This window comes from Oncorhynchus gorbuscha, linkage group LG04 (assembly GCF_021184085.1).
Source record: "Oncorhynchus gorbuscha isolate QuinsamMale2020 ecotype Even-year linkage group LG04, OgorEven_v1.0, whole genome shotgun sequence".
NCBI lineage: Eukaryota > Metazoa > Chordata > Actinopteri > Salmoniformes > Salmonidae > Oncorhynchus > Oncorhynchus gorbuscha.
Window position 1 is genome coordinate 52,189,396 of NC_060176.1, and position 13,670 is coordinate 52,203,065.

General features: G+C 42.7%; 1 pseudogene; it reads right to left on the reverse strand.

Moving 5' to 3' along the window:
* Positions 1-1,573: 1,573 nt before the first annotated feature.
* Positions 1,574-13,616, reverse strand: LOC124032999 (annotated as a pseudogene).
* Positions 13,617-13,670: the final 54 nt, after the last annotated feature.

Here is a 13,670-nt window from a genome sequence, read left to right on the forward strand (position 1 = left end):
GCTTACTGTTGTACTGTATACTTAATACATTACATTACTTTTGTAATCATTTCACTTCTGAAATGTAACCCACACCCCTTAGTTTATTCTCTGACACGGAGGGGTCTGTGCGTGTAGGTTTAATGTAAGGGGTATATTTCAATTTTAGTCAGTTAGCAGACACTCTTATCCAGAGCGACTTACAGTTAGTGTATTCATCTTAAGATAGCAAGGTGGGACAACCACATGTCACAGGCATAGAATGTACATTTTTTCTCAAGTAAATAAATCAGTAGTCAGAGCTAGAACGGGAGGTGGCAGAATGGAGTTCTCAGGTTGGGGTGTAGGATTTGAGCATAGCCTGAAGGTAGGGAGGGGCAGTTCCTCTTGCTGTTCCGTAGGTAAGCACCATGGTCTTGAAGTGGACTTGAGCTTTGAGTGGAAGCCAGTGGAGTGTACGAAGGACTGGGGTGACAATAGAGAACTTGGGAAGGTTGAAAAGCAGGTGCGCTGCAGTGTTCTGGATAAGTTGCAGGGGTTTGATGGCACAAGCGGGGTTTTCAACCTAGAACCAAGCCCTGGGGAACACCAGTAGTGACAGTACGTGGTGCAGACACAGATCCTCTCCACGTCACCTGGTAGGAGCGGCCTGCCAGGTAGGATGCAATCCAAGAATGTGCAGAGACGCCCAGCCCTGAGAGGGTTGAGAGGAGGATATGATGGTTCAGTGTCAAAGGCAGCGGATAGATCTAGGAGGATGAGAACAAAGGAGAGATAGTCAGCGTTGGCAGTGCGGAAAGAAGAGCAGTCTCGCTTGAGTGACCTGTCTTAAAGCCTGACCTGTTAGGATCAACAAGATTGTTCTTAGAGAAATAACGAGTAAATTTATCAGAGACAGCATGCTGAAGTGTTTTGGAATTAAAAGAAAGAAGGGATGCAGGTCTATAGTTTTTGACGTCAGATGAGTCGAGTGTTGGTTTCTTGAGGAGGGGAGCGACTCGGGCCATTTTGAAGTCAGAGGGGACTCAGCCAGTAGTCAGGGATGAGTTGATGATGGATGTGAGGCACAGGAGAAGATCTCCAGAGATGGTCTGGAGAAGGGAGGAGGGGAACATGTCGAGTGTGCAGGTTGTTCTGTCGGCCAGACCTTACTAGTCGCAGGATGTCATAGAGAGGAGAGAGGAGGGAGTGAAAGGATGATAGGTCCTCCTGAAGTTTAGTTTTCCTCAATTTTCGTTCAGCTGCCCGTAGCCCACACTTATTGCTGTTATTGATAAATAGCCCGCTCACCACAGCAGGAAGAACACACAAAACCTTTCTCCAATGTGTGTGTGTCCTTGGGTTGTAGCGATACCAGGATCGCAGTACTACGATACCGGATTTTCTTTTGGCAAAACAAATGTTACTTTATGGTCCTTTAAAACCCTACTTTATCTAAAAAATATATGTGTGATATAGCTTGCAAAGTAAACAAATGTGACTCTGGATAACAACATGAGGACTGTTTTCATCAAGAAATGAATTAGGGTTTTGTTTCTTTTCATTCCTAGTACCTTAACACTGGTATCGTGGCCACCCGTGTGTGTGTTGACTCTTACGGGAGCTGCTCCAATACAGTAAACAGCTGCTCCTTGGTCTCTGTCATCCCCGGAGTGAAATGCCTGTATTCCACTATCATCCACTGGTTATTATACATAACACACGCACAGATACCTACAAGTGAGGGAATGCATTGATTCCAAAGGTAGACATTCTACGTGGTCTGGGGGTCTGTATTGAGGCCATTTGTGATGATTGATGAGACACTAGTTAGTATTTTAGGTTCCAGTGTAACTCCCCTCTGGTGAGTAAACAGAGGCTGTTAACCGACAGACTATATATAGATATGCTAGAGATTGGCTAGAGAAGTAAAACATCTCAGAGACTGAGATAAGCTGTAGAAGACAGATTAAATAGCCCTAACTCTAACCCTACAAATCAACATTAGTAACCTTTGATTTCTGGGGACTTTGGCCTGAGTCGGCGTCACTGATAAGTCCCACGCCTGCCTTCCCAGCAGAGTTGGGGTCAATTCGAATGTAGGAATTGAATTCAATATATGAATTTGCCCCAACCCACGCCACAGAATGAAGAATTTGAATTGAGTTTGAATTGAAGGAAGTAGAATTGAATTAAAACCAATTAAACTCAGATGTGAAACATGAAAGGCTCATTAATTTGACATATTCCACTTATTCATGCAAATAATACACAATTTCAAATATTAGTTTGATTATAACTCAAAGATGTCAAACAATATTTTTCTTTGTCGTGAGATGTTTTTTTTCTTCAAAAATATAAAAACATTAAGGGAATTAAGATTATTAAAGATAACACACAACACAATCTTAGAATATTTCCAGACCAGTGTAATTATTTAAAATTGTTTTAGGAAAATGAGTTTTAAAAATTAAATGTTTCAACCTTATGCTACATGGTATTGGTAACCATACATTTTGTCAAAATAAACATTACTATTGGCACGTTCTGACCATAGTTCTTTTGTGTTTTCTTTGTTTTAGTGTTGGTCAGGATGTGAGCTGAGTGGGCATTCTATGTTGTGTTTCTAGTTTTCCCATTTCTATGTTTGGCCTGATATGGTTCTCAATCAGAGGCAGGTGTTAGTCATTTGTCTCTGATTGGGAACCATATTTAGGTAGCCTGTTTTGTGTTAGGTTTTGTGGGTGGTTGTTTCCTGTCTTCTGTCTTTGTGTCTTTGTGTCTATGCACCAGATAGGACTGTTTTGGTTTTTCACATTTGTTGTTTTGGTATGTTGTAGTGTTCACGTTTATGGTCTTTATTAAACATGTTGAACTCTAACCACGCTGCATTTTGGTCCTCCTCTCCTTCAACGGAAGAAAACTGTTACAACTATGATGATGTGTAGAATAAATAAGCCATTTTAATTTCATTGAATTAAATTCTACTTCCTTTCATTCAAATTTAAATCAAATTCTGCTACTTTTGGGGGAGGCCAATTTCAAGAATCGAATTGTATATAAAGAGAAATTTGCAACTCAGTACAGAATTGACTTAACTCTGCTCCTCCCCGAAAAAAAAATCTCAATCAGGTCACCTGACCACTCGATGTTATTTTTACTTTACTTAATTCTTTAAAGGGATAGTTTGTTCACTCTTCATCTCCTAGTGTCCTTTAAATGGACAGTTAATATCTTGTTGAGGGTTTGTTTTCGGATCTCCAGCTCTGAACTGACAGGGTCAATAGGTCAATGAGAGTCTACAGGAAGAAAAAGAAAATGCCGCCCAGATGGCCTGCAGAGAGACATGTCTACCTGTTGTGTTTGCAGAAAATCTCTGCCCACTCCTTCCCGGATGCAGCCAGCCTATTGGCTACGATGTTCCTCAGCCACTCCATCACTGCTCCGGTTGGTTGAACAAATTTCCAGAGGGCGGGGTTACTGTTGTCGATGCTTATCTCCAAGGTAACCTGTGGAGGGAAATCTTTTAAAAATAAATACTACACACACACATGGAAAATGGACCCTGGGTAGGAGGAGAAGGCCTGGGTTGCGCCAGGGATCGGATCACTGTCTGAGAACAACAGAACACAGAAATCAAACTCAGAACCATAAAATATAGAACTCTGAACCACATAACTTTCCCAGTGTTCACAAGCAGAGTTTCCAGGAGTGCTTCATTAAGAGTGTGTGTTAGGGGGGAAAGGGGGGACATTAGGAGACACTGTAGGCAAAGTTAACTTATCCTTATGAGAGATCTAGGGGTCAAAGGTTACCTGTAGGAGAGACACGGTAGGCGAACTGGTACTTCTTTAAGATGCGCAGCATGGCCTGGTAAATGTTCCAGGTATCATGAGACACCAGCAGATCCTTGTTGCCAGGCAATAGCTTGATGAGGGCGGAGCAGGAGCCGGAGCCCAGTGTCCGTGATTGGCTAGATTTGTTTAGGTCCCCCTCAAGATCCACCAGGCCTCCTCCCATCTGGAAAAGTCTGAATAGCCCACAGAGACAGCATGGGCAGTGCCATTGAGGCCATCTCCATTTTGAAGTAGTACATGTTCTTATTTGTTACGATTGGCTGATCGCTCCTGATGACCTGGTTGCACATGACTCCAGCAGCGTCACCAGGAGGGATCAGCCAATGAAGTTGGAAGTCCCACTAAGTTGACTACATTAAAATGGCGGAAGCTCTCAATAGCTCTGGCCATGCTAAAATGGCCTTTTGGCCACTAGATGCCTCTATCATTCTCTATGGGATAGCCACAGAAAAATAGGGGTTTTGGTCATAGCTGTATAGCAAGGTGCACTTGATTTAGCTCACCCTAAAAAAAATCCCCATTGGAACCCCTCACATTATTCCTGAGATGGGTACTCTTGGTGATTAAAATCAGGGGTGCTTACAGAAACTCACTGCTGCGCTGATCTCATAGAGAATGATAGAGGACTCTTCTTTGTATCTGTCCAATTATGCAGTCTGTGAGTGGACGGGCAGGACCATTGAGGCCATTTCCATTTTGAAGTAGTCAATTTTCTTCTTCTACTACTTCTAAGAGTTTGTAAACAAACTGAAAGGGTGCATGCCACTTGCAGTGTGTTGTTTGAACAGATAAAGCTAAGATTGGCGATTTACTGCCACCTGCAGTTATGGAATGTTTGCTCACAAGTATTATTCATTGGCTGACCCCTCCTGATGACCTGGATGGAATTATGTGATGGAATTAAGTCCCACCCAGTTGACTACCCAGTTGACTACTAAGTCCTGAATGGCGCTGCCCATGCTAAAATGGCTTTTGGGCACTAGAGTCCTCTATCATTTTCTATGGGGGAACTCTAACCCATCAGAGGTCACAGACCACACTTACAGGAAGCCGAAGGGGTTGAGAGTGAAAGGGCCTCTGGGAAATGACAGCTGATCATTGTAGCCTTCTTTCAGACCTTTCAGCTGCAGCAACACCAACCACACCTAAGCGAGAGAAAGTCTAAATACAAAACGTCCTCTACTAAAGGCGTTCTTATTAGATCCCAAGTGTGTACTGAATGATCCACTCTAGTAATTTATTTACTGTTTAGACACAGAGAAAAAGGAGTAGATACTTGGTGATTTAGCACATTGGCTGACACAGACTCAGCAAATACCTGGTGCCAGTAGGGACAGTGTGACCCACTGCAGGTTGGTGGTGATGTAATCCTTCAGTCTGTGACAGAATCCTGACTCAAATGTAAATGGACTGCAGTACCCCATAAGTGTGTTCATCCAGTGCTTATAGATCAGCTATGACACAAACACACAAATAGCTGAACTATAGATTTGGGTCTTGTTCCCATGTTCAGATGTTGCATGGATCAACCAATGGTTGCTGTGTCATCGATTGTGCCGTTGGGCAGCAGACTGCTCTAATGTTTGTAAGATCTGTTATTTGTCAGCAATGTCAACAATGTCTGAGCAAGGGAACATGACCTTAGACCCCACTACCCCAGCAGGGTTAGGTTGACTGTCTCTCTACCTTACCTCAGAGCTGACTGCAGCTTCAACGGCCCCGGCAGCGTACACTTGGATGCTATCATTATAGTGCCCGCTAGTGGTCACTTCCAGATATGACCAGCTGAGGGAGAGAACACTTAGTGAATATACATACACATGTATTTGGGTAAGGAGTTCTACCCTGATCACAACCTGACTTGCTAGGAAAGTCTTTGGGTGTCTACTCCAGCGGTTCCCAAACTAAGGGTATGAAAACGGGGTCGCAGACAAATTTCCACCCCCCCAAAAATGTTATATATCTTCTGTGTATCTCAAAATCATTGTAATGTGGTTAACCTTTCAAAATGTAAAAGAACATTTTTGAAATCTTAAAGATGAAATTCAACTAGAGAATGCCCTTAGATCGTAGGAAAAGGCCGCACTTAAACGTTGCACTTGAATTGGAACGATACAAGTGCAACAGTCAACTGCGGCCTTTTGACAGTCATGTGTTCTGAACGCGGCATTAGACAAGTCAGACTAATTTGCATTTGACTGTCATAGCCCCACATTAAAAGTATGTGATCTTGAGTTTAGAAGACAATCAGAAATACTGTTAGAATGTTTTTTTGACTGCTTTAGCCCCAAATAAAAAAGTAAACATTGGCTGTTAATTACATACTTTTTTTTCACATGGTTAAAAAAGTGATCAAATGAAGCAGATGCTAAGCTACAGGAATGTTTTGCTAGCACAAACTGGAATATGTTCCGGGATTCTTCCGATGGCATTGAGGAGTACACCACATCAGTCACTGGCTTCATCAATAAGTGCATCGATGACGTTGTCCCCACAGTGACTGTACGTACATACCCCAACCAGAAGCCATGAATTACAGGCAACATCTGAGCTGAGCTAAAGGGTAGAGCTGCCGCTTTCAAGGAGTGGGACTCTTAAGTTTATGAAAAAATCCCGCCTTGCCCTCTGACGAACTATCAAACAGGCAAAGCTGTCAGGATTTGGCCAGGGTTGTTCTTGTTTTTGGTCACTAGATGCCCCCATTGTGCCTTTTGACCTTTTGCTTTCCCTTGATCCCCATTATTATTTGCACCTGTGCCTCGTTTCCCCTGATTGTATTTAAACCCTTTGTTTTCCTCTGTTCTTTGCTCTGTGTTTGTATGTTAGCACCCAGCCCTAGTACTCTGAAAACTCTTGTTGATCCCGGTGGACTCTCTTGTGGAATTCTGTTTTTTTGTTCTTGTTTGTTTATTTTTTGAGTAGCTTTTGAGGCTTTTTGTGCTTTACCTTCCACCTTGTGGATTTACCTTTTTTGTCTTGGAGGATTACCTTTGTTCTTGTAGGATTCCTTTTGAGGTTGTGGAGTTACATGTGTTCCTGAAGAACTTCACTTTTTACTTAATTAAATACACCGTCTCAAGTACTGCTGTGTCTGCCTCATCTTCTGGGTTCTGCCGACTATTCGTGGCTCAGTTGGTTGAGTGACTGTTTCTCACTCCGGAGACCCGGGTTCGTAACCGGGTCCTGGCAAAAGCGTCAATACAGGACTAAGATCGAATTGTACTACACCGGCTCTGACGCTAGTCGGATGTGGCAGGGCTTGCAAACTATTACGGACTACAAAGGGAAGCACAGCCGAGAGCTGCCCAGTGACACGAGCCTGCCAGACGAGCTAAATGACTTAAATGACTGAAACATGCATGAGAGCATCAGCTGTTCCGGGCGACTATGTGAGCACGATCTCCGCGGCCGATGTGAGTAAGACCTTTAAACAGGGCAACATTCACAAGTCCGCAGGGCCAGACTGATTACCAGGACATGTACACCGAGCACGCGCTGACCAACTGACAGGTGTCTTCACTAACATTTTCAACCTCTCAATGTCTGAGTCTGTAATACCAACATGTTTCAAGCAGACCACCATAGTCCCTGTGCCCAAGAACACTAAGGTAATCTGCCTAAAGGACTACTCACGTCTGTAGCCATGAAATGCTTTGAAAGGCTGATCATGGCTCACATCAACACCATTATCCCATGAACCCTAGACTCATTGCAATTTGCATACCACCCCAACAGATCCACAGATGATGCAATCTCTATTGCACTCCACACTGCCCTTTCACACCTGGACAAAAGGAACACCTATGTGAGAATGCTATTCATTGACTACAGCTCAGTGATCAACACCATAGTGCCCTCACAGATCATCACTAAGCTAAGGACCCTGGGACTAAACACCTCCCTCTGCAACTGGATCCTGGACTTCCTGATGGGCCGCCCCCAGGTGGTAAGGGTAGGTAACAACACATCTGCCACGCTGATCCTCAACACGGGGGCCCCTCAGGGGTGCGTGCTCAGTCCCCTCCTGTACTCCCTGTTCACTCATGACTGCACGGCCAGGCACGACTCCAATACCATCATTAATTTTGCCGATGACACAATAGTGGTAGGACTGATCACTAACAATGACGAGACAGCATATAGGGAGGAGGTCAGAGACCTGGCCGTGTGGTGCCAGGACAACAACCTCTCCCTCAACCTGTACAAGACTAAGGAGATGATTGTGGACTACAGGAAAAGGAGGACCGAACACGCACCCATTCTCATCGACGGGGCTGCAGTGAAGCAGGTTGATAGCTTCAAGTTCCTTGGTGTCCACATCACCAACAAACTAACTATGGTCCAAGCACACCAAGACAGTCGTGAAGAGGGCACGACAAAACCTATTCCCCCTCAGGAGACTGAAAAGATTTGGCATGGGTCCTCAGATCCTCAAAAAGTTCTACAGCTGCACCATCGAGAGCATCCTGACTGGTTGCATCACTGCCTTATATGGCAACTGCTCGGCCTTCGACCTCAAGGCACTACAAAGGGTAGTGCATACGGCCCAGTACATCACTGGGGCCAAGCTTCCTGCCATCCAGGACCTCTATACCAGACGGTGTCAGAGGAAGGCCTTAAAAATGGTCAAAGACACCAGCCACACTAGTCATAGACTGTTCCCTCTGCTACCGGAACGCCAAGTCATACCGGAGCGCCAAGTCTAGGCCCAAGAGGCTTCTAAACAGCTTCCACCCCCAAGCCATAAGACTACTGAACATCTAATGAAATGGTTCCCCAGACTATTTGCATTGCACCCCCCCCCCCCCACACTATTTTACATTGCTTCTACTCTCTGTTATTATCAATGCATAAGTCACTTTAATAACCTACATGTATAAATTACCTCAATTACCTCGACTAACCGGTGCCCCCGCACATTGACTCTGTACCGGTACCCCCTGTATATAGCCTCGCTATTGTTATTTTACTACTGGTCTTTACATTTTTGTTACTTTTATTTCTTATTTTTCTTTAGATATTTTTCTTAAAACTGCATTGTTAGTTAAGGGCTTGTAAGTAAGCATTTCACTGTAAGGTCTACCTACACCTGTATTCGGCTCATGTGATTTGATTTGATACAGTATATGTGTCACATCCTGACCTTAGTTCCTTTTTTATGTCTCTGTTTTAGTTTGGTCAGGGGGTGAGTTGGGGTGGGCATTCTATGTTTTTGTTCTAAGTTATCTATTTATATGTGTTTGGCCTGGTATGGTTCCCAATCAGAGGCAGCTGGCAATCGTTGTCTCTGATTGAGAACCATACTTAAGCAGCCTGTTTTCCCACTATGGGTGTGGGTAGTTATTTTCTGTTTAGTGTTTTTGTTGCACCTTGCAGAAGTGTTTTTTTGTCGGTTTGTTCGAGTATTCATCTTAATTAAAATTATTATGAATACGTACCACGCTGCACTTTGGTCCTCTTCTACAGGCGACAATCGTTACAATATGTGCGCGTTTGTACATACCATGCTTTGTGAAGAAGTCTTGGAGCTCCTCTTCTGTGCAGGTTTAGGGCAGGTTCCTTGTGAAGAGTCTTCCTGTCTTCTTCTTCATCTTCTTTCAGCTCCCTGGTGAATCTCCCTTTCTCCCACCTCTCCACCTGCCCGTCACACTTGTCAGAAACACCTCAATATAGAGCAACCTTTCGGACAAACACAAACAGTACATAACTTTTTATTCTCAGTGAGGATTACGAACGTGCACACACACACACACACACACACACACACACACACACACACACACACACACACACACACACACACACACACACACACACACACACACACACACACACACACACACACACACACACACACACACACACACACACACACACACACACACACACACACAGTCTGATTCTCACCCATGTAATCTTTGTTATTCTTCAGAGACTTTTTCACCTCCTCTTCTGAGCGCAGATCCACATACATATACTCAGTTTTGTTGCCGGTGGCATTCTTGATGATTTGAATGGCTGCAGGCTTCAGAGTAGTCATGAACTCTCGCACTTGTTGCTGTTTATATCACATAAACAACCAAAGACGTCACACATAAATATACCCTTTCCCCACCTCTGAACTCCACATCAAGCAACACACACTCACCTCTTTGACGTTGAAGGGACATTCTCGCAGTTTCACTGTGAATTCAGTCTATGGGGCACAGAGAGATAGGGACACACACACACATTACCAAAGGGGATATGGCAATGAAAACTCTCAACCCTAATTTCACTGTCAGAATGATACACAATATGCCGTTTTAAGTGCTATCCTCCATCAGTTCAATGAAGGTAGGATTTCAGTTTAAAATCTACAGTCCCAAGGTTTGTGGATCAAGGGTGCAGGTCAAATGCTAGGTGTTAAAGGTTAGGCATTTGCCCAACCTCCTGCTGTTTGACAGGCTTGCTAAGTTTGCCCTGGCTTTTATCCAGTGAAGGGACTGGTGCTTTGGCCCTCTGGATACCATCTCTATCCCCACTCTCATAGGCACTGTCTGTCTGCTGCATAGGGGCAGGCTCATCTTCCTCATCATCATCTTCATCCACCGCAGTACCCCGTCTGTGCCACAGGTACTCTATATCAGACAGGCCAGACTTCAGAGCCTCTTTATTAGCACCCGACAATGAAAACACACTGTTTACACACACACATTTACCAGCATCTGTCAAACAAAGGGTCTATGTAGGCATGTGTACCTAACCTGGTCTTCTTCCTCATCTTACTCCTCATCCTTCTTCTTCTCGTCTGACTCAAAGTTGAGGTAATCAGGCTTCTTCTTCTTCTCCTGACTCCTCCCCTGGCCAGTCTCGGGGGCTGCTGATTGGAGCAGAGAGTCATTGGCCCAGGTAGGCAACTGGCTGCAGTTATGATGCACCGACACAAACTCCTGGAAAGCCTTGTCACCCTCCAGCTAACACATACACACACACAAGATAAAACAGAAACAAGATTAAACAGAACATCAATGTCAAGGAAGACAAGAAAAAATTCAACACTGTGCATTTGAGCCATCTTACACTCCATCCATATGTATCTGCCAGGCAGATATGGAGAGGACCATGGCGTGATCTGTCAGGCAAGTGAATCACAATTAATTGAATGTTGGTATAGAATCTGTGGTTGGCTATCTATCCATCTAACTTGTACAAAGAAGTCTGGATGGCTAACTGTCTCAACGTTACTCTGGCCGTGTCCACAAATCTTTTATTGAAATGCTTCAGTGACTTGTCCACATCTTCTTCAGTTTTGAAGCTCACAAATCAGAATTTGTGAACTTGCCATCCTTAGTAAACTTCATGCTGCAGTGTTTCAACGTTCTGATTGGCCAAAGTGATCAAGCCTCTGACGGGCCTCCGCAGTGCACACCAATGACGTACATTATAAAAACCCTGTATTGCTGATGCTATGTATTGGCCATTGAGAGGCTTTGAAGCCACTGGTCGGCCATATTGGCTATCCCTAGAAGGAGCAGTCCTCCATAGGAATGGATAGATTGGAGTGAATCTATTGTAGCACAAAATAAAGATTCAATGATGTCATCATTTCCTCAAAGTTTGTACTGACCAATGAGGTATATAAACCCTGGATTACTGATGTATTGTATTGGCAAAGATTATGGATATACTGTACTGACAATATAGTTTGTTTGTGTTTTTTTTAAACCAGGCAAGTCAGTTTTAAGAACAACTTCTTATTTACAATGACGGCCTTCTCCTTCCAAACCTGGACAATGCTGGTCAAATTGTGTGCCACCCTATGCGACTCCCAATCACGGCCGGATGTGAAGCAGCCTGGATTCGAACCCTAATAATGGGAGTCATTGTCCACAAAGAGGCACAGCGGGCTGTCTAGCTCCCGCCTATCCTTTCTTTGGATTGGTGGATGCATCTCATTATTGTAATCCTTTTTTGAATATTCGATGAGGGTTAAAGATTTGTAATAATAATTGTAAGTGATGAGTAGGACTATAAGGCATAGGCAACAGATCTTGGTTGTGTTTAAGTTAAGCAATTGGAGTGCCCTTCGTGTTGCTGAAAGGACAGCGCCAGAATCGTGCAATGATATTAAAGTTCAACCAACTTGTGGTGCTGAAGGATAGCTCTGCCATTCGGCCAGTTCAGGAACAAACAACATAAGCCTACGACTAAGTGGTTTTTGCCTTTAGATTTCGAGAAAATTAACAACTATAAGGAAGAATATATAAATTCTCCCATTAGACTTGTCTAACCCCAAACACAGTCTTGGTCTGCTTCCCAAGCGTTCCTGGAAGTCTTGTGAGGTTGCACCTCTTTCTATTTAGAAACTCTGTGCTTCAGCCTTCAAAAAGTCTGAAAGATGTATGTTGTGCTGTGCATTCTCATTCATAGGTTGAATTCACATCATTGGCTGTCTGTGGGAAACTGTAGGCTAAATTACGTATATTTCATGAAACGTACCATAACAAAATCTATAATCTATTGTTAAATTGGGAAAAGTCCAGCCCGAACAGGGACTTGAACCCTGGAACCTCAGATTAAAAAGCTGATGCTCTTCCACAGTTCTTCACCGATGTAAAATTAGTTTTATATTCAACATTCAACAAACATTCGCAAAATTATTTAAAATGCATATAATTATATTATCTGCAATAACCTTTTCATAGATTGTTTTAGAGACATTAAACAAAATGCTAATTATTCTAAAAGGCCCGCTTTCACAACCTTTGATTTGCATGAAAAGTAAAGTGTTGATTTGATAGAAATGCATCTAATCATAAAAAAATGCTTTTAAATATCTTGTTCCAATAACTTTTTCACAGATTGTCATAGAACATTAAACAAAATGCTAATTGCAAAATGCTAATGATTCATTACACCGATTCTAATGCAAAACGTTCCATCAGTTGCAAAACGTGACGTAAAAAATGTTGGGTTCTTAAACGGAAGTTGTAGTTCATTTTAATTGTATGGTTTCCACTCGTTGCCATCGTTCTATAACAGCTCAATTGTTGCCATTCCAACTTGAATAGTCTACGAAGTGTTGGGCACAAGCTGCACATCTAAAAAGTTGATTATTCTGTGGTCTAGTGAAGTGAAGTCCGCAGGGTTCCTTCCAACTTCTTCCTGCTGCTTTTCTTTTTAAAGAGACATGAGTGAACTCTGACATCCGTTTAAAAAACAAAAGGGAGCTCAACGGGGTTTGGAGTAAATGGTTTCTTTTGCAACAGACGATTCATTTGCAATATAATTGGTGTAATGACACCACTGGCCTACTTAAACAACCTTTCATTTACATAAAAATGTGTGTTGATTTGATATAAATACATCAAATCATTTTAAAAAATGCATTTAAATCTCTTGTTTGCAATAACTTTTTCATGGATTGTCATAGAAACATTCAACAAAATGCAAACTATTCTAAAAAGGTCTGGCTTACTTTCACAACCTTTTATTTGCATAAAAAAGTGTTGTTTTGAAATAAATATTTCAAAATATAAAGAATGCATTTCAATGTCTTATAAAATATTTTATTCGAAATGTAATAGAAGCAATCAAACAAAATGGAAGTGATTTTAAAAACATGTGGCCTTATTTCATAATGTTTGATTTGCATAAATAGTCGTGTTGATTTTGTCCGTGTAGAAAGCATCTTTTCTGTTTGATTGAGGTCAACCATGAAAGTAATTTTACAGTCAACAGAGAAGATCCTTGACAAAGAAAATTCTAGGGAGAATCTCAATTGAATACTCCTCGCTTCACTTCCTTCTCAAAACCCATTGTACGAGAAAGCCAGAGGTCCCGTCCCTCTGACTTTCTCCTCCAATGGGTTTT